The sequence below is a fragment of the Anoplophora glabripennis genome, unplaced genomic scaffold (genome assembly GCF_000390285.2).
Source record: "Anoplophora glabripennis isolate ALB-LARVAE unplaced genomic scaffold, Agla_2.0 scaffold245, whole genome shotgun sequence".
NCBI lineage: Eukaryota > Metazoa > Arthropoda > Insecta > Coleoptera > Cerambycidae > Anoplophora > Anoplophora glabripennis.
In genome coordinates this window covers 433,596-459,548 of record NW_019416417.1, presented here as the reverse complement: position 1 = coordinate 459,548, position 25,953 = coordinate 433,596, and the positions used below count along the sequence as shown (strand labels likewise).

The window sequence follows — 25,953 nt, the reverse complement described above, 5'->3', positions numbered from 1 at the left end:
AAAAAATATTAAAGTGTTTTAATAGTCCCATGTTTTAACTATCTTTTAACTCTTTTATAAATGGGCAATTTTATGGTCCGCACGAAATGTTGATTCTATCACCGCGTAGTTTTTGCTGTGGAACTCTGGAATATAAAGTAAACAAAGAACGACCTAATAACCTAGTATGAGTTAAGAAAGAAAATGTTGAAGGTAGTTAATACTGTCTTTTGCTTAGAATAAAATGATTGAGCATCATTTGTAATAAGATATTTTTCCAAGAATTGAAACGATTGTTTAGTAAATTTAACAGCCATTGTGGATGGTCAGTAAATAAATCAAAATATTATGCAAACTGTCAAAGCAAATATACGACATGTATATATTACTGTGATTAGAAAAAGAGAGCAAGCAATAAATATACAGGGCGTTGAATTTAAAAAAAACATAAGTTTGGTTTATATATGAGACATGCAACATTAATTTTGTCCATGTTCTTTTTTTATATGATCCTGTATATAGGTTTTTGGACAATCAAAAGCTAAAGTTACGTACTAACTTTAGAAGAAATTGCGGTTTACTTGTAATGTAAAAAACAAACATTTGTGCTGTAGAATCCTTCTTTAAATTTTGGCCAAGCATTTTAGATATACTCTGTATATGAAGGATAAATGACAAGTTTTACGTTTTGCAAATATTTATGTATTTAAAAAATAAAATGAATTTAAAAGATCCCGAGGAACATTTTAAAAAGGTAAATATTTGTAGTAAATCTTACTTTTAGTTAACACTAGCTGACGTTGTCCCGTACAAATTCCAATAAATTTGTTTGTGATCGATTTGTGAATTTCTGAAAAGCTATTGGAAATGTGTAATCAAAGTAAATATATCGTTCCTATCGTCAGTTATGATCGAGTGTCTATACAAAAATTATTTTTGCATTTTTTTCGAATTTTCCGACATTCTTTTGTAATTGTCCCGAATTTTTTCCTGAAAACTTTTCCAGGGCCACAACGAACAAAATAAAAAAGAATTATGCATCCATCGTTCGAATCGTGAGTTATGTTCATGAGCTCATTAAAAAATCCCATAGAAAGAAGCACTTTCAGTTTTTCCCGAATTTTCCAATTTTCCGAGCAATTTTTCCAATTTTTCTTTCCTTAAAAACCTTATACGAACATTTAAAAACAAAGCCAAATCGATCCAGCCATTATTAAGTGATCAACAAACAACATTTATTTTTATTTATACAGGGTGATTCAGAACTTATCCAAAAACAAATTCTGGATGTACAGGGGACCCCTACAAATACAATTTTGTAAAGAAAAAATCAAAAAGGGCAGTTCGAAATTGATTTAAAAATACACTTCTGCACGGCACTGGAAACTGGTCCACTGTAAAACCTGACCTCGCACAATGCGACCGGCATGGCGGTGTGATAAAAACGGACAAAAACTTTCGCAAGGAAAGATATCGGCAAATTTAAATGCTTTCGCTTTTATTAATTTTTAATAAAATTAATTAGTGTTTTTAAATAATAAAATCATTTGACATACTCGATGTTACAACAACAATTGTTCAAAATTTTATCCATTAACGTGTAAACACATTTGGGTCCGTCTTACTCACTTTCTACGAACTAACACAAATGATGTCTTGCTTCACCATACCACAAATGCTTTACCATAATACAAATGTTGTCTTGCTTCACCATAAATTAAAACAATATCCATCAACTCTGAGTTGCTATATACGCAAACCATTTTTGACACTAATTACTAAAAAACTGTTGTAAACACCACAGATAACATGTAAAAACTACCGCAACGACGGATTTCAGTATTAGGAGTCACATGGTTCTCCACGCGTATTGCGCATGACGCTAGAAACTACAGTTGTCCAACTATGTAGTGGTTGAATGTACTATAACTTCAATAATTTTTTTCTCGGAAACTATAAGGATTTTACAAAAATTTTTTTTACGTTATTAACTTCATTTCCCAAATTTTTTCGGATAAGTTGTGAATCACCCTGTACAGATTAAAGTGAATTTATATCCGGAAGTATAGTTATTACCTTTTAATATACTTGGTTAATTTCAGGAGAACTGAATCATATTTCCTAAATATATTAAGATAAAATTTGGGTTAATTATATAACTAATTACAGATAAACTTAAGTTGAATTGCTTTACAACGAGTGTTAGGGGAGGCATTGTCACTAAAAATTTTAACGATGTCATTGTTTAGGTATTTAGAAAATTTGAGGATTATTTAATTATATTATATTATTTGTTGAAGAAAAAATTTTTCCATTTTATTGGAAATATCTTATTTATGTTTAATTAAAAAAACCGTTAGCCTAAATTTCATCAATCTACGCCAAACACCTTTGAACAAATATACATGTATCAAAATTTAAGTATTCTATTTCTCGAAAATCTTTGTCTTAAATGATCCAAGGAACAAACTTCTGAAGTTTCGACTTGGAATTATATATTAAATTAATCATAAAAGATAAATGTTGAACTTTTTAAAATATGACTTTAAAAACAGTAAAGAAAATAATATTCGTGTAGAAACTAAAGTAAATATACATATAATTAAGATTAGATTTGCAGTTACCCTTTATTTATTTTGTATTTATTGTAGGTAATTCGATTAAAAAATGCAGCAATACAGTAGAACTTTGAATTCTCAATTCAAAACATTATATTAAAAGTTGCCAACATGTTTTGACAATTAAAACAAAATTCAAATACAGTTTTGGGAATGATGAAATAATGATAGTGAACATATGAATGTGAAAGTTCTATATGAAACCATTATATAATAATAAATTTACATTTTGGAGCACTTTTCTTGAACCTTAACCATGACACAGATAGTAGTAATTGTATTCAAATACATTTTTTTAGGTTAAAGCGTTCATTGTTCATTTTTATTTCCTGTTATTTTTTTTTAATGAAGTTAAATGGTGTTTTATATAAAAGGTAGTTATCCTTCCTCACCTGGCTATAAAAATAAATTTACATAAAATGGTACGTAATACTTATTATATTGCTAATACTTGAAATTGCGTTTTTTTTCTAGTTTTTAGAAAATGCAACAACGACAAAAAAGATCTCTTTTCAGCAATATTAAGCTTCTGGTCATCATTTTCGTTTGTATGTATGCGAAAAAATGTTTTAATAGAGGTCGAAAAATAGTTGCATTTGAAAATATTCGGCTGGTGAATATAGCAACAAAAATAAATTTCACAGGAATTCATTTCTGGAGCATTATGAGAATTTTTTATTCGTATGAGACAAGATTTAGAAAATAAAATTAGGCAGGCAAGCAGAGACATTGCTATTATTAAGAGTTTTGAGAGCAAACCCTGTTTGGATGTATATAATATTTCAACAAAAATTTTAAAATCAATAATCGACCCAATATTAATACCTTGCACTGATTTAATTAATTACTGTATACGTAAAAATATTTTCCGCCAATGTTTAAAAATTTCTAAGGTTGTTCCTATTTATAAAAATAATGATATTAATAATCCCTCTAATTTCAGACCTATCTCTGTAATACCTCATCTAGCTAAAATATATGAAACTATCTTAAAAATACAAATAACTAATTATTTTGAGACTCAGGGACTTTTCAATCCTCAACAATTCGGTTTTCGAAGTAATCTATCGACCACACTAGCCATAGATTGTCTAACATCCACAATAAACAATAGTTTTGAAGAAGGGAAATACGTTGCTAGTCAATTTTTAGATCTGACAAAAGCTTTCGATTGTGTATCACACGAAATTCTTATACATAAGCTACATAATTATGGTTTTTCATCGTACAGTTCGGATTTATTAAGATCATATTTGAGTAATAGATTACAGTATGTTGTATATAATAATGTGAAATCATCCATAAAAAATATTGAACATGGAGTTCCACAAGGTTCCATATTGGGTCCGTTACTGTTTTTGATATATATTAATGATTTTCCTAATTGTTTACCTTATGATACTAAAAGTATACTCTTTGCTGATGATACCAATATAACTAGAACCAACTTAAACTTTGAACAGTTAATGACTTCAACTTATGACCAACATGCATCGTTAGAAAACTGGTTTACTAGTAATCAACTCAGTTTGAATACTTCGAAGACCGAAAATATGATTTTTAGTCTCCGGAATATGGAAAATTGGGATAATCCAGCACGTGTAAAATTCTTGGGAGTTCATCTTGACCCTAAACTGACATGGGATCAACATGTTAATTATGTTTGCTCCAAGATATCAAAACATACTTATTTACTCCGGAGTCTCAAACGAAGAGTCTCAATATCAAGCTTGCTGATAGTTTATCATGACTATATCCATTCCATCATAACTTGTTATTTTAGTATGGGGTCATGCTTCCTCTATGAAAAAAGTTTTTACTCAGAGAAAAATTATTAGAATCATATCTGACCTTGGATTTAGAGATAACTGTAGAGAGCAGTTTTCTAAATTGAACATTCTAACTGTACAATGTGCATATATACATACTTCATTGTCTTATTTATGTCAAAAAACACAAACATAACTTTGGAATCAGAAGTGAGACTCACTCTTATAATACCCGAAAGAGCACATACTTATGTAATAAATTTCTAAGACTTAGTAAAACACGGGTCGGTACTAATTATTGGGCCATCAAATGTTTTAATATAATACCTCACCAAATTCAAAATTTTATTGAAAATAATTTTAAATCAAGGATAAAAAAATACTTAATAAAAAATGTACTATATGTTTGGGTACTTTTAAAAATAGATATTTGCATTTCTAGATAAAAAACGCTAATATATGTATGTTTTATTTAAAATGTCACCCCTTTTTAATTTTAGAACCGGGCGCTGGTGACTAAAATCATATTTTTGCAGGTAACTATTTCGTGCTAAAGTGTGACAATTTCATATAAAAGAAGTTTAAGGGTGGCTTCATGAACTGACATAATCATCAGAGCAGGCCTAGGAGTTTTAACTGCGAGTCGCCCCCACATAACCTAAACCGAGGACAACAAGGGCAGGTCGAAGGTTCCTTGCTAAGGAACGGTAATTCTATAACTGGTGGAGACTAGGTATATGGGCCACGGCACAACAACGCGAAAAAACATCGTGCTTTAAATATTGAGATTTCTCATAAAATCATACAAATCTTATTAAACATTCAGGTAAAGGAAACTGTTCCTATTTTCCTAATAAAATTGCATTTCCACTCTAGAAATTTATAAAGAAAGGATAAGTCAGAGTAAACCAAGTCTGCTTGTTAGGTATCAAGTAAATCTGAGCTTTTTATGTTAAATAATCTGGAGCAGCTTAATTTAATTGCCTCAGTAAAATGAAGAATAGGCAAGAATGAATACACATTTAGCATTGAAAGTGCAATGTTACAAAGGACAAAGGTGAATCCGGTGCACCTAGCATATATCCGATCTCCTGTTACCTTGATCGTGTTCTGAATCTACGGTAAAAAACGCAAAATAATAATCTTTGTCTTGAAAATAAAGGTTGGTCACTGTGAACCTTGTCATTTACCTCTTGATAACAAATGATCCAGAACATGCATTTTATTTAGGTATTGTATAGTAATTCGCTATGTTTTGACCACAGGGTTATTTAGATCTTTTCCTCTTTGATAAAATAAATGCTAAACGCAAAAGATGCAGTTATTTTTGTGTTTTCAAGTTACGGTGTACTTTTTTCTACTTCACACAACAATACTAGTATCTAATTATTACAAAATCACGGATTGGCTGTTTATACATGTGGGGTAAAAATCAACTCGTTTATTTCATGTGAGGCACTTATACGTAAAATGCAATACTTTATTAATTGATGCCTAAAATATTGTTTATATGTAATTTAATTTCATGAAATTCAAGTACAAAATATTTTTGAAGAAGATTTTAAATAAAATCGAAGCTTTGGCCTAGTCAGAAAATACATATCTGACATATTGAAATATTTAGATAATGTAAAAACTGGACGGAGCACGCTCCTTAGTTTCCTTGGTTTAAGATTTGTGTGTTTGTAATAACGTAGAAAAAAGTAGGCTTCTGATATACTTACTTGTCATATTGTAACATTTGTCAACAAATATACAGTCCATTTTAAGGTCAATTTGTTTACCACAAAACCAAACATAAACTTTCGAAGAAATTGTCCCTTTCCTTATTTCTAACATTACTCCTTTGACAAAGTCGCTTATTGAATCACAATCGATGAGCATTGGTTAGAAATGGGGTTTTAGTCCCCAGAGTAGTTGGTCTGTACGAAATCATTAGTCATTAGCTGCCTTTGAACTAGCTTTCTAGCGTACCTAAATTATGTCATAGGAAAGTAATTTTAGGAAAATAGGAAATTGATTTGATTTGAATTAGGTTAATTCCTTTTAAATTAAAGTAAAAATACAAAAGGCAATAGTAGAAATATATAATTTAAAAAATAGTTAGATCTATATTGATTTATTTGTATCCGAGAAGGCTGTCCTTGAAATATGGCAGGAGATTTTCTAGATACCCTGTATCTACCGCAGACTTTGCTGTGAGCCTTTCTATTCAAGATAAGTTGTACTTATAACAATATATACAGGGCTTTACACGTGACGTTAGGACAAACTTTCAAGATAGTTCTCAAAAAAAAAAACGAAAATGAATGAAATAACATTTCTCTTACAACTGTGCTAAAGATTCTATAATCCTTAAAAGATTGAGCTTGAAACACAGTTTTTGAGAACAGTTTTTGAAGATGTAGATATCAAACTTGATGTAAATTTGATGATTTTGAAAAACTAATCAAGTGATTCGAAATTGGGAAATGTCTAAAGGGTCTCAACTGTAAAAAAGTTATTTGACGTTGCATTAAATCTTATTTTACTTTGGATGGGCCGTTTAAAACAAAAAAAAATTCCAATCTTTTTGTCTGTAGAATGATAACATTAGCAATGGAGTAAAAATCAAAATCCGTACAATTATTAAGTTTTGTTCACAATCATGTTTATGTGGCTTAACAATAGCCAGGCGGATAGATTAAACTTTTCCATTGTTACACAGTTTTAATTGTTGAGAAATTCGAGCAAAATAATCGAGTCGTTGTAGGAAAAAATGTTACTCTCGCCTTTTTTGTTTATAACGCTATGTATTTAAATTTATTTAATAAAACAGAGCAACTGGTACATCGCGACATGTCCTTGAAGGTGGCTTATTTAGTCAACTTCTTTTAATTAATATTTTATCTAATCTCGTTCGTTAGATATTAGATAAAGACGTACAATGAGATAAATTAAAAGATAACTGATTAAATTGTAGTGAGATAAGATAAAGGTTAATCATATTTTATCTAAACAATTCATCTGGATAAGATAAAATAGATAATGCAGGGCGCTGAAAGCAGGACAATATTAATCAAATCGTTAAATTAAATACGAATAAGTTGTCTGTCATTCCAGCTCTACAAAGACGTTAATTTAGATACGTCAGTTTACTCCTACGTAACCTTGAGTGAAAGTTATACCATAATAACATCACGGCATAATTCAACATTATTGTTTGGAAAGATCACTTTCCCTGCTACATCCTTGAAGGTGCCTTGAAAGAGCTTTATCGTTAATTAAGGTTCACATTTTATCGGCTAGACTGAAGCTGCATTCCTGGCGTATCCGGGTGAAACGCAACACGCACAATGGAGTTGTCTTATTCTTGCTGTTTTTACTCCTGGATTTAAGTTGGTGGAATAATTACATTTTATGATGGGATTAAAGAGAAAGTGAGGATCGTAAATAGCTTTTAGCGCCTTTGTGGCGTACAGTTTTTAACTGTTTAAGTAAAGGCCGCTAAGATTATTGTGCAGTTACAGTTTGTGAAAAAAAAATATTTTTTGAAAAAAAAAGAAAACATTTTTTACATACAATAAATAGAGTACTCGAGAATTCTTTATCATGCTAGAAATTTTAACCCATCTTTTTTCTACCAAAATACAGGGTGATTCACAAACGGTGACCAAAAATGAAACCGCATATTCATTGGTAAATTTTAAGGGGAGTCTCTCGTATAAAGTTTTTATCTAGGACGCTTCACTAAATAGATACAGGGTGTTAGACATAAAAAATTGTTTAAATATTTTTAAATAATTTAAAAACTAGTAGGTAAGTGAAATAATTTGAAATTGGTCACATGTATGTACAGGGTGATTCATTAACAATGGGAAAGTCAAAAACTGAAGATACTACACGTGAAATGGTGACGATTGGCGCAAACATGCCTTATCCGAAATTTAATAGTTTCGGAAATACAGGATGTTAAAAGTTAAAATTTGAAATCGTTTTTTTGCGATTATTCTGAAAATATGTAGGTTAGGAACTTGAAAATTTGTGAAACTATATTTTTTTAGGCGACGAATGAGATGCGTGTTGTAATTTCAGCATTGCTCATAGAGGACGCCACTTACGACCAATTTTACCGAAAATTTAGTTAATAACTTTTTACCCTGTATATTTAACATGAAACTTGATTCAAAACCTGAAAGAGCTATCATTTTTCCATTAATTATGTACTCTTGTTTCATTTCGGTATCTCGATCCGTTTTCGAGAAAAATCGATTTAACGAACACTATGTTTTGATAATATGAGAAATTAAAAGCGAAACAAACCAAGTGTTTCTTCGTGTTATTACAACAATTAACAATAAAACAAATAAAATACGTAATTATGATTTAAAGTAATTGTTCGAAGAATCCACCGTTGACACTGATACACTTTACACGTTTTCTGAGAGATCTTCGAGTTTGAAACAACATATTGGGATTGCGTCTGACTTCGTTGGCAGCGATTTGTATTCTTTGCCACAACTCTTCACACGAGCCAATAGATTCTTTGTAAACTATATCTTTCATTCGAGACCAAATAGAAAAATCAAGAGGATTGAAGTCCGGACTTCTGGATGGCCAAGCAAAAATGCTTACATGGCCAATCCAGCGATTTGGAAAAACTGCATCTAAATATGCACGCACTGGCCAAGAAAAATGCGGTGGAGCTCCGTCGTGCATGAACCACATGTCTCTTCTTAAATAAAGTGGAACTTCTTCAAGCCGTGGAAGCATTTTTACTTGGCCACCCAGAAGTCCGGACTTCAATCCTCTTCATTTTTCTATTTGGAAGAATCTATTGGTTCGTGTGAAGAGTTGTGGCAAAGAATACAAATCGCTGCCAACGAAGTCAAACGCAATCCCAATATGTTGTTTCAAACTCGAAGATCTCTCAGAAAACGTTGTGTAAAGTGTGTAAATGTCAACGGTGGATTCTTCGAACACTGACTTTAAATCATTATTACGAATTTCATTTGTTTTATTGTTAATTGTTGTAATAACACGAAGAAACACTTGGTTTGTTTCGCTTTTAATTTCTCGTATTATCAAAACATAGTGTTCGTTAAATCGATTTTTCTCGAAAACGGATCGAGATACCGAAATGAAACAAGAATACACAATTAATGGAAAAATGATTGCTCTTTCAGGTTTTGAATCAAGTTTCATGTTAGACATACAGGGTAAAAAGTTATTAACTAAATTTTCGATAAAATTGGTCGTAAGTGGCGCCCTCTACGAGCAATGCTGAAATTACAACACGCATCTTATTCGTCGCCTAAAAAAATATAGTTTCACAAATTTTCAAGTTTCTAACCTACATATTTTCAGAATAATCGCAAAAAAAACGATTTAAAATTTTATCTTTCAACACCCTGTATTTCCGAAACTATCAACTTTCGGATAAGGCATGTTTGCCAATGGTCACCATTTCACGTGTAGTATCTTCGGCTTTCGATTTTCCCATTGTTAATGAATCACTCTGTATGTAAACGTTGTCCAAAATCTGAGGCATTTTCCTATAATTATATTTTCGGATTCGTCTTTCAAGTTTCTACAAATTACTACTCTTTTATGTTTTTTGAAAGACCTGATTTTCAAGTAACCTTAGTTCAAAGTTGCTTGCTTTTTTGTAAATTTAAAACGCCCTATGCGATTTTGCTAAAATTTGGTAAGCTGCCACCGCTCTATAGGACAATAAACCCCATATCAAAATATCAATATCTATCCGTTGGCGTAGAACTTTTTTTTTTTAGTAATTACGCCTTCCATAATTCTACACCAATGGAAGAAAATAATTTTAAGTACAAAATTTAGATTAAGTAATTTAGCAGCAATTTTGACACATTGAATTAAGAAAACATGAATGTAAATAAATAAAAATGTCATAGTAGCTGTTCAAAGTAGTCACCATTTGAAATCTACTCTGCATAATTTCTTCGTCGCCTCTAAGAATATTTGTTACATCTTGAAGACCATGCCATAGTTGCTCTTCGTTTTCTATTGATGTCATGTAAACTACAGACCCCACGACCCCATAAAAAATAATCCAATGGATTTAAGTCGGGAGAACGTGGAGGCCAATTTACAGGAGCGTCATTACCTTTATTTACCCATCTATTTGTTTGGGTACAGTTGATTTAAATGGTTACGAACAGGTAATAAAAAATGTGGTGGAGCCCCATCATGCATAAGCTACATGTCTCTCCGATGTTGTATAGATAGAGATATATCCTCTAACAAGTCTGACAACGTATTTTGTAGGTGTTCCAAATAAATTTCTCCTGTTAATCTCTGTGGTGTGAGGATTTTCGTCTGTATAAACGTGTTCATTGTGGAAAGTAATTACCCCTTTTCTTGTGAAACATGCTTCATCGGTAAAAATATTGTTCTCATAGTGGAAATCCATTTCTCTTTACCTATTAACAAATCCACAAAAACTTAGGTGCCTTTCCGGATTATGGGGTAAGATGTTTTGAACTGGCTGCTTATAGTATGGATGTAGTAACTGTTCTCTAAGTATCCGATTAAGGTGGCCATATTCCTGGCCGAGAAATAGTGAAATTTCTGGCGTTTTTAGGTACTGAAATCTTTAAAAGTAAAACGTGTAGAACAAAAGTAAGCACAAAAATAAAATCCTTGATGTTTTGTTTATTCATTGTTACCATTTAAATTTACTCAAATAAAATAATAACTAAAAAAAAGCGTTTGTAAAACATGCGTTTGCTGTTATTCTAACCCCACATTTTAAGAATTATTTTCACGTACTTATAAATAAAAGTAAACAATTTTATATGTAGGACTAAGCAAGTAAATGTTATAAGAATATTTACATGTGGAATTATATATAAAAAAGTTAGTATTTTCGTAGATTTCAGTACCTAAAACCTTGATGGTTTGATCGTTTTTTGCACCTGTTTATTCGTTTTACTGCGGCGTCTTTGAAAATACTCAGGTGGCATGACATAACATTCCTATTATTTGATAAGCTTTAGATTATTCAGGTATTAAATGTTTGAAATTATTTGTCTTTGCGGAAAACACTATTTAAAGAATATGGGGCCCTTAACAATAATTTTAGATGCGCCTATTTCTCTACTTAATCGTCTCGTGCGTAGTTCAGGGTCTTCTTCAATACATTCCAAGATATCTTGTTCTACTTCAAGAACCCTTTCAGGAGCAAAGCGACCGGTTTCCCGAAGACGTCTCTCCACAGCAAACGTTGGGTGGCTTGGTAAACGACCATTTGGAGAGTACACTCTGACACACTCTCGACCATTCCTTCACAATATCCAAAAACTAATATCATGTCAGTATATTCTGCATTGGTGTACTGTACGGCCGTGATAAATGAAAATTTAATTCAAATTTATTAAGTAAATGAGGAACTTTTGAATGTGACAAGTTTTATTTACTTGAAACTATGACAACCAACAATCAAAATTATTTGTGCAAAGGCAAGTATAGTTTTTCCGAAGTCAGTTGAACATGTAAAAAACGCCTGGCACTAAAATTTTTCTACCAAAGGTAAAAAATTATAATAATTTTTATATAATGTGTAGAAAATTTCTATTATATGTTCATTTGGCCAACAACATATTTTAATTATTTATGTCCTCAAACAATTTTATTATATTGATCAAAAAGCCATGTTGTAATAATATTAGTAAACAAAATATCCCTCTTATTTCTCCCTTTCGCAATTGTAATACGAATGATTAATAGAAGGTGTCTATAATAAATTAAAATTATCTGAATCTCACCAAATTCTGCATTGCTGCATGCACTGCTGGGCAATTTGTCAACCACTTGTCAACAGCTGAGATTTATTGCTCAGTGGTCCAATGTAGCTGTGTTTATTTTCCTTTGCCCGCGCTCGCATTCTTCAACTGTGTGTATACATTTCTACCACCTCCACGTTTAGTTCGACCAGACCTGTAATGGGCATGGCTAAATAAATATGGGAACATGTTTTTCAAATATTTCAATGACGAATTGCTGCGTCAGCGACCGAACCTGGTACATACTGTCAACCTATTGGTTCTTCAATTGATATCGGAAAGACTATACCTAGAAACTTGTGAAAAAACCGTATACCGAAAAAAGCTAATACACAAAAACCATATGGAATACGCCGAAACGAATAAGCGTGTTTGTTAAAAAATCTCTTTTATTTAAAGAATATCAGGAACAATTGTAAATAATTTTTCCTAATTATTAATTTTTGTGTCAAAATTATACAAAAAAAAAAAAGATTTCAAAATTGCAACTTCAGGGCCGTATGCCGCCCAAACGGAACAAGCTAATCGACTTATTTTTGAGCCTCACTGTATTTGGTGGAGCGTTGTAAAGACTTTTTAGGGACAACCTGTGTAGTGTTTTTTTGAGAAGGTATTAGTTTAAATTAGAGCTGAGGCGACAAGGACAATTTTTTATGTTAATTTAAAATTGATGCTTTATTAAATTGTAAATTTATGACACATTCAGTTATTTTAAATCTATTATTAAGTAGTCGCAGTGAGACAAAATAAATTAACTGATCGTGTTTATAAATACAATTTAATTTTATATAGTCATTTAATATTACTAAACGAGCAAGTGCTTCCATCAGTCAACAACATTAAGAGTAGAAAGTAATTGCACATCGTAAACTTTATAGCTGCGTAACCTCCGTGAACAACAAAATGAAACAAATAAACAGCTTCAACTGTCTCATTCGAAACATAAAATTTTACAGCACAACTGCTTCAAAATATCGGTTTCGCCAATCACATTGTAATTTCTACTGTATGCTGTTTACGTATGTCAAGTATATCTAATAATTACTGAGTGTTCATTTCATTTTATTGGTAAAAGTTGAACAGATTTCTGCAGTTTTATTTATGTAAAGTTTAAATCATTTTTATTATTGTGTCAATCGACAATCAAACTAACATTTGTATATAGAGGCTATAACATTTATGAAGGTCATATTTATACTGAAACTAAGTTTGACCTTTAGAAACACGAATCATAAGTTTATTTTCTCAAATTCTGTCGTGAAAACTGATTTTTTTATCTTATTGCCGTGAAGTACTGCCCTTTGGTGTGTCACTTTTATTAAATGTGTCTTCACCAGAAGCCCTATCATCCCAAATAAATGAAAATTTAATTCTTTTAAATTTGATAAATTATGAAATTGTATCTAACAAGTAATATAATAGAAAACTTAAAAATTAATAAGTAAAGATAAATCAAATACACAAAAATAAGTAAATAATCTGTTTATACGCCTGATTTTTACATACTTGAAAACATGTGGCTAATCTTTGGCTAAAATTTCTGGGTCTAACTAGTTTCTCACTCTCTGAGCTTGTTCCCGTCCAAAATTTTCTTATTTGGTACTTGTTGGTCGGGATAATCTATTTAATATCGTCTTCTTGAAACAACATCGTTTTCTCCTGACAAAAGGTATACTCTAACCATATGAACTCTTTCTTGATCTGTATACTTAGATGTTTTTCCCATAATATCAAGTATAAATTAATATTAGTATTATTATCACACGTACATATGACAATGAAAATGAAGACACAATCACATCGTACCGCCACTGAAAACTCAAATAAATAAGGTTATACGTTTCACATGCATCACTCCTAAGTCTAATAAAACAAGCGGTGAGGACATATTCGGTCATTCTGCTCCTGTTTATAGACCACTAAGGATACACCGGTGGCTATGCTCCTTAAATACCTTGTACACAAAGGCTATAGATGCAGTTCGATTATCCGTGATTTCGCCACACTAGATTCATGCAGCCTGCGTAGCGGAGGCTAGCCTCCGATGCCCTTCGAAAGCGTTCTAATCAGGATTAGATTGTGCTTAAATTTAAACTGTGCACAGTGTACCATTAATCAATTGTTTACGGGCAAATAATATTAAATAACGTTAACATAAATTAGTTTTTTCTGCGATTAAATTATTAAAGTGGCTGAGTAAAAAGAAATAATAAAAACATATTGTATTTTGTTTAGAACTTTTTAATAGTGCCTATTTTAACTTTTCTAAAACGCCCCTGTCTACTTTATGTAAAGAGCACGGTATAGGTCAATTAAACTAGGTCAGTGTCGGAGGTTATTGACACTGAGAATAGTAACACAATTATTGTTTTAAAAACTTGCACGATTAAAAATAATTTTTCCTATCAATCAGAATAGTATTTTTATTTTTTATTATATACGTTTTTTTAAAACAAAAGTAATATTAGTTAATATTTAATAAATCATGTAATAAACTTTAATTTTTTAAACACAATCTTTCATGTTCGGCGGTTCGTCTATATTGACATCAAGCACATACAATTTGCAACTTTGAGTGGGGGTCATATTTATACAGAAGTTATATTTGACCTTTAGAAACGCGTATCAATAGTTTGTGTTTTCAATTTCTGTCGTAAAAACTTATTTTTTTTAAACCTTTTTTTAATAATTTTCCTACTCCGCTGCTGGACAAACTAGTGTGATTTTAAACAACGATGCGTGTTAGCCGCAGCGCATTCTTAATTGAGAACTGGGCTATGCATTGTTATCAAATCTTGTAATTTAAAGAAATGATTACACCTGCACACAAAAAAATTGTGCTCTGTCACAGAACACCCACCTATGTATTTTTTTCTGCTGAATTTGAGTCCGAGATCAGAGTTGGCCCATCTCCCTAGAATTTTTCGTGAAAGCCGAAAAATCACTTGAAATACGTCCAAAATAGTGTTTACATGATAAATTGTAGATTTTGAAAGTATATTATATAATTTCCATGTACCTTTTTCTGCTGAATCCGAATTCGAGTCAGAATGAGCTCTCAGGCAGTTTGGTGAAAGCCGGGAACCGAAATATTAACTGAAAACCCTCATAATGAGGCTAACAATAAAAACTCAGGATACAAATTGCATAATGTTTGTAAAAACATGTGTTATAGTCTTTCCGATCTCAATTGAAGAACCAAGAGGTTGGTAGTATGTATCAGGTTTGGTCGCTGATGTAGTAATTCGGCACTGAAATATTTGAAAAACTTGTTCCCATATTTATTTAGCTGTGCCTAGGTCTGGTCGCCCAGTTGAAGAATGAGCGCGCAGGCAAATGCGGCACAAACACAGCCGCACTGGTCGACATGGCCATAAATTCAGTTGTCGACAAATGGCCTATCAGTGCAGTGCAGCAATGCGGAATTTGGTGTGGTTCAGGTAATTCTAATTTATTATAGGCACCTTCTATTAATCATTCACATTACAATTGCGAAAGGGAAAAATAAGAGGGATATTTTGTTTACTAATATCATTACAACATGCCACTTTGGAGAGCTTTTGAAGCGGAACAAAACGAAATTTACCATCAATATAATAAAATAGTTTGAGGACATAAATAATTAAAATAATAATTAAAATTGGTCAAATGAACATATAATAGAAATTTTCTACACATTATATATAAATTATTATAATTTTTTACATTTAGCCGAAAACTTTTTAAGGGATGCCTATGAAACTCATTAAATTTTATAACTAGGCGTTTTTATTCATGTTCAGTTGACTTCGGAAAGAGTACAGTAGTACTACATAATTGCAAGCTCTGATCGATTTTATACTAAGGCATTTTTTTTAACCAAATCTTATTTGATAAACAAAAGTACGGAAACATTTAATCGATTCTGTCTACTCGATATTTTCAATTGATAATTGTAGATTTAGGTCGACATATTATGTATATTATAGACTAGTGTACGATCATATGATTTTAGGCAAATTACATTCGTCTAGATCTCGCATTTATTATTTTTTTATTTATTGTCTTAGGATACATATCCCATCAAACCACCTTCACAATCAGATAAATCTACAATAAAAATACACTAATAAGTTAAAGCAAAGCATATAAAATTTGTCGAAGGATTACAAAAAAAAATGTTTTGAATATATTTCAGAACATTCAGTAAAGAATAATAACAACTATTCACTTTATAATGATTTTAAAGTAAATCTATGAATATTCCACATTTCACGAAAGGTATACCAAAAAATCATATGTGCGGGCAAATTCTGTTTTTTTTTTCGAGTAAAAGAAGACAAGGTCAAACAACATATCCATATCCTTGGCTGGTTTGTTTGAACAAAATAAATATTCCCATCGAACATTTTACACGGAGTGTGAGTAACGCATGTTTTGTTTTGTTTCTTGAATTTCTTGTTTTGCTTCTTTATGGTGGAAGCGTCGACCATTTGATTAAGGTTGCTGGTCCACTCTTTGTTTAGTGGACATAACAGAATCATTGACCTATATTACAAACGAAACCTGTATAATTAATAGCATTAACTTGATGCAAAAATGTCATTTTAGGGTGAAATCATGTTTAAATCTTGTACCGGGCAGATTTCACACATGCTCAGTAGTGTGCTTTTTTGTTGACAGTTCACTGCTGATAACGCTTCCGTATTATTCTTTCACTTCTCATAATGATCGTACGTTTATGCGTACAAACTACCCCCAACCTTAATCATTTTCGTAAAAGTCACTTTGGTGTTATCTAGGACAAGAAAAATATTGTCTTTACATTGACCGTGCGTAGGTCCTTGACCCAATATATTAAATTGCCTTGTCACGAATAATAACTAGTGGGTAGCAACTTCCTTAGGGAGTGTTATTTTAATAGGACGAATCAAAACAAGAAATCATTATATTAAACGATATAATAACACATCATCTACATACTGGCAATATAATAAATGCCGTTTCAAGTACTTGGTTGAATAAGCCATTCATAAGTTGCAAATTGAGGTACTATTTCAAGCCACTGGAAATCCGCCAACCAGTGGCGTGCGAGAATAATTTAAGTTTCCAAGAGTAATTTAGGATTTGTTGCGAAGAGAATAATTCAATTCGATTTTTTAACTTTATAAACTTGTATATCTAGAATAAATATTGCAAACGTGTTCATGTTAAGTTGTACGAGTAGTTTAGTCATTATTAGTTTTATGTTGGTTGTATAACAAGTAAATATCAAATAACAATTTCTGCATGCAGTTTTAAATATATCAAATTGAATAAAACTTGTCAGCAAATTGTGAACACGAAGCAGTAAGTTGATAATATCTAAATACGATTACTATAAAAATAATTTTAAAGGATATTTTAGGGCAAATAAAAGATTAATATTATCTTTTAAATTACTTACCAGAAGTAAAACACAATTTATTGTTTTTTAAAAATATTTAGTATTACTTCTCACATTTTAAGCTAATTCGTATATTCTTTGATACCAGAAATCTATAAATATATATCTAATTATTATAAATTTAACTGGTATAATTCAGTGCTAGTTGAGTAGTTGTTCCCCGCAATACAAATAATTTTTTTTTTAATTTATTCGAATTAGCTTATTACTTGTAAAATAAAGTAAAACATAATTTGTGTCTATTTCACAGTTCAGTAAAGTTTTTTATTTCAAAAAATTGGTGTAAAATATTTAACACATATTTCGTAATTTTCAATTTTGTGACGTTATTTGTGGAAGTTTGTGCATTACATTTATGTTTCTAGCAGCTGCAGATGAACTCATAGTCCATAAATTTTTTCATAATAAATTCAATAATAATGCATTGTTCTGCGAACAAACTTCCACTTTACTGCTTGTCAAATGTGTATTGAATGTTCCAGCACAATACGATGTAAAAATTTATTTTACTTTGGTTTCTTTACATGTAATTTTAATTTAAAATTAAATAAACATCTCTTCTATTATTTTGAGGAATTAAAGTGAAAAGTGATGAATAAAAAATAAGTAATTATTTATTTTTTATTCATTCAAGTATTTTGTTTATACTTATAAAACATTTTATATAAAATTGTAAAGACGTCTAATTTTGTTATTTTCATGTAAGGACATTTAACTATCATATAGAAAATAAGTAGGTATCTTGAATTACTAAGCATTCTATTTTTATATATTGAAGTGGCTTTTAATGTCTCCATAAAAAAGCGATTTTCAGTGACTCGTCAAAGCCCTGATTGCTTGAAACTGTTTTTTTCTGATCAATTTCTATATTTACACAAAATTGAACCTTGACTTTATGAGCAATTACCTACTGAAATAATTTTAGCCCGAAGCCCGCGCCTATGGATTTTACGGTGTAATTGCCGGGTATAGAGAAAGCTTTGTGTTTTAATTATTACCATCAACTCCACAAGATTATTCCATTACGAGCCAGCAAATGAGTTAATAATTGTGTAAATATTAACATAATTTATACGGTCTGTGTGGATGTAAAATGTGTGCAGCTTTATGGTAAATACAAATATAGTATTAGAAAAAGTAATAATAAAAAAAGTTTAATTAGAAAGTGTGTATCAGCAAAAATCTTTGAGATGAGAAAATCCTTTAGGTTAGTTAATATATTATGGAGATAAAAAAATTGATTTTTTGACAATCAATAAATTTATAATTAATGAAAGTTTTTGGTAGGTATTCCCTTTTGACTTAAGTTATTGTTATAATTGAAAAGTGCATCTGACTATAAGTAAAATAGCCTTTAACCAATGATATTGAGAGTAATAACTACTCTGCGGCCTAAAGTCCTGTCAGTAGAATCATCGACATGTATGGGTGAGATATAACCTAATTTTTTAAATTTTGAATACTTTTGAGCACAATTACAAATAAAAATGCCATTTACAAAATTTGCATTATGATTTACAGCATAAACTGCAGTTTTCAGAATAACAATAATAATCATTAAACAAATAATAATTGACAGGTGAATACAAAAAGTAACTAAATTAGAAGAAGGGTGATATTTGTAATTTTGTAAAACTAACCTTCAAAGTTTTCTGTTTTTTCTTTTTATTCACGTTATAATAATATTAGAATATACATATTTACATATTTTTTTATGATTAGCTCGTGTGTATGTATTTGTCATTATTATTTTTGTATATCAACAATTTTAAGATTGAGATATTTCTATGAAAATTTTTATTTTGAAAACTAGTTTTTATACGAAAAGTTTACAAGAGTAATATTTTTCATAAATTCGTTATTTTAACATAGTGTACAGATATAGGTATTTAAGAAAGTCATAGGCGTAGAAATTGTGCTTTTAGAAAGGTTTTGACTTTCTCATTCCTATGTTACTGGTACAGAATTACTAACATGTTTTGAAAGTATTGAATGTAAAAAATACTGTATTAAACGTCATAAAGCATTTTTGAATTATAAAAAAAATCGAAAAATTTGAGAGAGAGTATGGTGCATTTTCTGAACAATCTTATTGCTTATTTTTATTTAACGAACACCCCTTTAAAATATGTAACAAAGCTAGCGAACCCCCAGTATAGTAGTCACATTTAAAGTTTTGTGGATAATTTAATTTAAATAGGTACATTAGAAATCTCGAATAACATGTGTCGCAGCGAGGAATATTGAAATAATACAATCACTAGATTTTAACTATACGTACTATTCTTATAATTCACTGTCTTTCAGTGTAAACGTGATATAACGTGGAATATTAATTCACCACAAACACAGCAATAATTTAGAGTTAAAGACAAATTGGACACATTGCTTTACATTTAAGCGATTTGTGTGGACATAAATTTTACAATTTACGGTATTTCTTACAATCTTTGCACAATATATACAATACAATATGTATTATACTATTCATTCTTATTTATAACCAATTCTAATGCTGTTGATTCATTAAATTGTCTAAATGTTGATATGTGCAAGACATACTCCAGACGAATTAGATAATAAAACCTGAAAATTTAAAAAATTATTAGTAGACATTTTATTATATTTTATAACGGGGAAGGGTATGTAAAATGATAATATCAAAAAAGTAACTCCAAACAAGTGACGTTAAGTTGACAATAAGGTTTCTGATTTCTCGGCCTANACAATAAAAAAAAAGAATCATCAAAGTAAACTAAAGCCTTAAAAACTTAAAATAAATAAATCATGAGCTGGTAGAGAAACCACTTCAACCGCTCAGTTATTTGCCGAGAAACGAATTGAACGCATGAACGGAATGAACTCCAGTCAAGAACTTAAGACGCGCGTGATTTTTAAATTTCTAGATTTCTCGATTTCTCGACGCTTTTTTCTCGTCTCGAGTAAGGCCAGATTTCCCGGGAATTCTCGCTTCGAGAAGTCTCGACCAGAAACCCTAGTTGACAAATTGCAAATAATTGGCAAAATTATGTTTTTTTCACTTTTTTCATCTATTTGTTAACTGTAAAATAAAGGTCGAATGCAGAAAAATAAGTTTTTAAAAATTGAGAATTATTATTGCAAAAAGTGATGGATGCTCGTTAAAGGAATATCGTAGATTCTCTGATTCTGATCCAAATAAATGTATCGAAAAAGAAAAATTTCAAAAAGTAGAAATTATCCCTTTGATTCCAAGATAGCTATTTTTTTATAATGTTGATTGTTACCTAATTAACTATTGGATGTTTGTCGCGAGATTTTTGAACTGAATTTGAAAAGTTCAAGTCAAAAACCTTGCGTGCGACCGAGAGCGGTGTTCACACGCATGCGCATGATACATTTCGTTATGAATATAGGTGAGAGGTAACCTACGAAGAATGTCATATTATCTTAATTATCATTGCTAATTCAACAAGGCATCATTTTGTCCGACTTATCTGAAGGTACTAGGAAAATAATTATATTTTTACAGAAACATGTTAAATTTGCATTAACAAATAAAATAATACTTAGTTTTCAAAGATTAAAAACTATGTGATATTTATGAAAACCTGCGGGTTAACATTTTGCATTTTCCATCATCATCAACAAATTATTGCTTAGTTAATCGACTTTTTCCAACTCAATATATTTATTTTTACCGATTATTTCATTTGCTATTATTTTAACATTCATTTATTCCGAAAATGGATTTATGATCTTCCTGTTTACAGCCAAATTTGTTTCAGTTTTAATGTGATCATAACTTTCAGTACTTACATACAATATTTGTTTTAAGTAGAATAAAACAAATTTTCACTATTTATTTAAAATGATAATTTACTGTTTTCTGAAATCGGTGCAATGACGCAAATCCTGCAAAAGTACAAAATATTTAAAGGTACCATATGTGAAAACAAATAAAAATTGATTTAGTGCATATTTATCAAAAAAAATACCCACGCGGCGCAGAAAGAGAGTAGCCTAACTGTCTGACGCACTACAATTGAAACAATAAACCGAATCAAACTATTTATTCGAACTGGATTCGGTTTACAAAAGGTTCACCCAGGCCTGTATGTAGCTCCCCCGTGACATGTGTTTCGTTTTGTACTTTAATTGGAACCTTGAGATCAATTTGGTTATTGTTTTAACGTTGTATCAACAGGATAATTATTGTCATGTCGCCATAACCATATCAGTAAACAAATTACCGGAAATCGCGATTAAAAGTACCTAAATACTGTTTGTGTATCATTCCTGAAAAATCTAGTTGGACATGGATTATCTCGATTATAAAGCGGTGTTCTCAAAGATGAGGAATTTTTTTAACGGAATAGAGAACTCGTAGAAATAGGTAATTTCACACAACCTATATAATTTTATAAAAGTACGGTCCTAGCCATGTGTTAGTAGTCCTACTATTGCATACAGTGTATTGCCACTATTTACAAGTTAATGATAAGGTTTTCTTCTCGACGTTTACCTTTCGAGTTTCTGGTAAACACACTGTGTAAATTTACACACAATTATACATATAATTAAAAAATCCAGAATGTTAATTTGAACATTTATTATTCACTTGTAACACTGCAAAAGTTCCTCCTGTGTATTGCATTATTGTACTGTTCTATTTCTGTTCCAGTCTAATTAGATCATAAAACCTGAAAACTTGAAAAAATTATTAGTAGGCATTTTATTGTACTTTATAGGTACAGGGTGAGTTTTTTTTCGATGTTATGTAGAGATTTGGCAAAGTAGCAGAGATGCAAAAAAAGCTTAACTGAAGAAAGATGTGCAGTTTTATGATCCTTATTAAATGTTACTTTTATTTTTTGAAAAAAACGTCATGGCTTACTAGATATTTGGAAAAATCCGAATTTGGCCAATTCCTTCAGATGCGTGTAGCAACGTTGCTATTTTACCAAAAAAATTTAAATTACAAAGTTTGAGGTTTTTGCAGTGTTAATAAGATAGCGTGATCAACTTGTTCGTGTAGACTTTCGTTTTCAAGTTATAACATAAACTTCAAATTTTTTTAAACGTAAACCATAGTTAGGCTAGGAGTTAGAAAAAAATGTTTTTTTTATGCTTTCCAACAATATAATATTTGGTATTGTTATTTTGAAAAATGGGAAAACTGCAGCGGTTTTTGACTTTTCAGTTGCTCGCTAGACGCATCTGAAAGAATTGGCCGAATTCGGATTGGATTTTTCCAAATATCTAGTCAGCCATGACGTTTATTTAAAAAATAAAAGTAACATTTAATATAGATCATAAAACTGCACATCTTTCCTCATTTAAGTTTTTTTATATCTCTGCTACTTCCCTAGATAGATTCCCTACACTAAACATAGAAAAAACTCACCCTGTATGACGGAGAAGGATAATTATGTAGAATGATAATATAAAAAAAGTAACGCTAAGTTGGCAAATTGCAAATAAGTGGCAAATTTCCGTGTTTTTTCACTTTTTACCTACAATTTAAGGTATCTATAGTCATATTTAACTAATTTGTTAACTGTAAAATAAAGGTTGAACGCGGAAAAATCAATTTTCGAAAATTGCGTATTATTATTTGCAAAAAGAGATGGATGTTGATGAATTTTATAGATGAAATTTATAGAAAAGACCAATTCAATTCAATGACCAACATGTGTTCCAAACGCCGCGCCGATTCGATTGACCGTGAAATTGTTGCTCCAGTTTGTTAATTAATTTCGTCCGTTTTCTTGCAATGTAATTGTTTAATTACTAAACATTAAGTTTAGAAGTTAATATCGTAGATATAGGTTCTAATTGATCCAGAGAAACGGAACCGAATTTGAAACGTTCGAGTAAAAAATCTCGCGCGCGACAAGAGCGATATTCACGCGTATGCGCGGGCCGGGCGCTCCCTCCACGTGCACACAAGTTCATTAACGTTAACATTTACTGCTGCTGCAATTTTCAATATTCAACAGTGCCTCCTGGTGTCTACGTCACTAGATATTGCTAATCAGTTCAGAGAATTTTTACCTTCAATTACGTATAAGTATATGTTAGACAAAGTTTTATTAGTCTATGTGAAACATCTTCAGATAATTTTAATACATTTTTTTAAATTTTAATAACCTCGAAATGTAGTCATTTTAGATCATTAAGATTTGTTGGTTTAAAATATTCAAAGCTGCGATCTTTATTTTTAAAAATGACCTTCTATAATTTTCGTATTTGTAGAAATAACTGCAATGTATTGAAAATTATTAGAAAGCAGAAATCATTTTAAATTGTAGTTCTAATTGCAACTGCAGAGCCTTCATAAATGATTACAAACCACGTGACCTCCGAATTTAGACAACCAACATTGCATGGCTGGTACTGACAACTAAAAATCCTTAAATAGCTTCACCAATATTAGTGATTTGTTTACAGTGAACAACGACAAACCGGTACGTCTACGCTCGAGATAATGCGATCGCTGAATGGTTGAATAAAATCTCGTGAAAAGTTACACCAATCACCAGCCGGTGAAACAAAATGTTGTGTTTTAATGTAATCCCTTTTCTTACTATTTTAATAATTTTTAATTTTGCCGAAATTGAATTGAAAGTGTGAAGGAAGTAAAATTAGTGTTTTAAACAAAATTTCTGATCACGCGGCTTTATTTAAAGCCCTGTACTATTTAAAACAATAATGTTGCTTCACATCTTGACAGATTCACTGAAGATCTGATCAATCGATTCTATGCCGGGATATTTATCCAGGACAGTTTTTCGTTTTAACCGTTGAGTGAGGAATTTCTCACAACGCTTTAACCCATTCAGCTGTAGAGATACAGAGATGGTCGAAAATGAAAATATAAAATTTCTGATTTGAAATCGAGATCTGGAATAGATCTGAGATTTCCTCGATTTCAATCGGCAGCGAGCTATAGTACGATCGTATTCGATGCAAAGTAATAAATCATTGCCTGTCAAGGGAATCAGTGCAACACATTTTATAGGGGGTTTTGGAAATTGAATAATTTCTTTATGCATTATGGATTAACAGTTATATATTTATGAAGGACAAAATGAAAAACAAAGGCATCTCCTTCGCACATTGGGCGGCAGGACAACAATACATTTATTACTCCCTTCATTATCCCTCATATGACTTGTGTCTTGTGTTTTTTGCGGCGGCGCGCGTGCCGGCCTGGCGTGGTCAGTTTCGTTTCGGTTGTATTGGTGCTGCGTGTTTCTCGCTCGCGATATTTGTGAGGTTATAACTGTTATAAGTGCAATTATATTTCTTTCGGGCTATATGTGTGTTTCGCGCTATTATTTGAGAATTTGTGAGTGAAATCATATTTCTTGTGCTCCGTAACAAAAGTGTTTTTAGTGTTTTATTTGTGTGCTGTGTGTGTGTTTCGGGCTGTTGTTTGTGAATCGTGAATGCTATTATATTTTCTGTGCTAGTGAAGTGAAGTTTTTTGTATTATTATTGCTCTGTTGTCGTTATATGGATAAATGGAGGCGGTGCCTGGATGTTCGCGAGCCGGATGTACTGCTGTGGGTACAAAAAAATCTATATTAAGTTACAGAGAAAAAACGATAATATTAAATGTCTATAACCCTTTAGAAAAGGATCATCCCATGAAACTGAAGACTGGTTTGGTGGAAATGTGTTCTAGATATACTGGAGTAAGCGAATTATCTGTTTTCAAAATTTTAAGAGAGAAGAAAATTGAAGGAGACGTTAAGAAACCTAAAAAAGGGGGTGCAAAGAAGAAATTAATATTAAATGAAGATGAGAAAAATGCAGTTTGGCGTACAGTACATAAATCATAGAATTTATATTTTGTTTATAATTTGTTAACATTTCTTGTTTGATAGAAAAATAACTTATTTTGTTGAGATTGGTAGAGAATTGTTGTTAGTGTTTTCATTTGATAGAATCATATCATAGGATTTATATTTTGTTTTCATTCTGTAAATATTTATAGTATATCTGTTATACAAGGTTTTTGCTTTGAAACTTCGTTCTCCTTATAAAAAAAAAAATCGTAATGGGGTGCGATGAAGGGATCAGTTCACGTCTGGAACCCTGTTCCTACAAAAATCCCTTTATTCTCATAAACTATTTGTTTTAAATGTAATTTATTATAAATCCAATTCGTTATTTAAATTCCACATATGTACTACATTTCACCTCTGTACGCGCCACTGTTTATTGTTCCCTGCTCTACGATCAAGCTCGCCAGGTTAGTATTTGACGTATAACCGACCACTTCGTACACTCGATGCACCTGGCCGACTACAGCTAGTACCAGAACACAGTGCGTATGCGGCGGTATTTCAGATTTTACATTCAATTTCATTTTAAAT

At 31.1% G+C, this 25,953-nt stretch overlaps 1 protein-coding gene across 1 annotated transcript in view; it reads left to right on the top strand.

The window, feature by feature from the left end:
* LOC108905290 overlaps positions 1-25,953 on the top strand; it is a 282,262-nt gene that overhangs the window by 90,213 nt on the left and 166,096 nt on the right. The window lies entirely within an intron of this gene.